Here is a 1,257-nt window from a genome sequence, read left to right as displayed (position 1 = left end):
ACTGGTGGTCCAGTTTCCCAGTTTCAGGGCTGATGGGTGTTACTGGTTAGCATTCGGTTCAGTTCTTTGTGTGTTTTTAGTTTTTTCTTTTGCTGAAGTCCAAACGAGCGCAGGGTCGAGACGAAAAGATCAAAGGGAGTTTACGGTCGTTACAAACATGTAGCAGCTTGTTGTTGTTGTTGTTGTTGTTGTTGTTGTTGTTTATTTTTACTCCTGTTTCCTTCTGTTTTATCGCGTTGTACTTTTACTCCTCCTTTTCCGGTACTTTTCAGCACCACAGATCACCGACCGCAGCGCCCAGTACTAGTTTCACACGAGTACGATGTATAAATATATAAATACTCAGATATATATGAATATTGTACGCGGCTGTGGCTGGACCCATTCTGCACCAGAACTCGTCTCTCGTCTAGTACTGACACATTTATATATAAATACACAAGTATAAATACACATACTGTACACCAAAACTTTGGTATTGTTCGTAGTATGTAGGTTTTGATTGGAACATGATTTCTATACAAATATGTATATTTGCTGCCATGCACGTGTGCAGTGTGTGTGTGTGTGTGTGTGTGTGTGTGAGTGTGTGTGTGTGTGTGTGTGTGTGTGTGAGTGTGTGTGAGATGATGCAGCGTACTTGAATGAAGCTACATGTTTGCACGTTGCCTTTGGTTCATCTCGGTTCAGAGACAACTGTTCCAGTCTTCAGTGACCCCCCCCCCCCCCCAGGACACGTCTTCGTTTACAAAAAGAACATCTGGATGTTTTGTGTTGCTGCAGATCTGGAGATCCAGATGTTTCCTCCCAGCTGCTGGAGATGAATCTTGTGCCTCTTCAAAACATAACTGACCCCCCCCCCCCCCCCCCCCCATGTCTTCTCTCGTTCTGGTCCAAAGTCCCACAGAGAATCTAGAATCTCTTGTCTTGTCCTTTTTCCTCAGATAACAGAAGCTTTACACACACACACACACACACTCTGCACACACACACACTACACACACACACACTCCACACACACACACACACTCTGCACACACACACACACACTCTGCACACACACACACTCTGCGCACACACACTCTGCACACACGTGCAGGCTCTGTTAAGTTGGGACGTCGTGTCTTTGGGACAAACAGGATTCTTGAGTTGGACATGAGCAACGTGTCTCTGAAGCTGTCCAAGGTCCAGGTGTCCTCTTCTAACGATGGTCCAACGTCCAGGACGAGACCGGCTGTTGGAGGTTCTGGAGCTTTG

This window comes from Nematolebias whitei, chromosome 8, assembly GCF_014905685.2.
Source record: "Nematolebias whitei isolate Nwh7 chromosome 8, NemWhi1, whole genome shotgun sequence".
Classification (NCBI taxonomy): Eukaryota; Metazoa; Chordata; class Actinopteri; order Cyprinodontiformes; family Rivulidae; genus Nematolebias; species Nematolebias whitei.
This window is presented reverse-complemented; position numbering follows the sequence as displayed.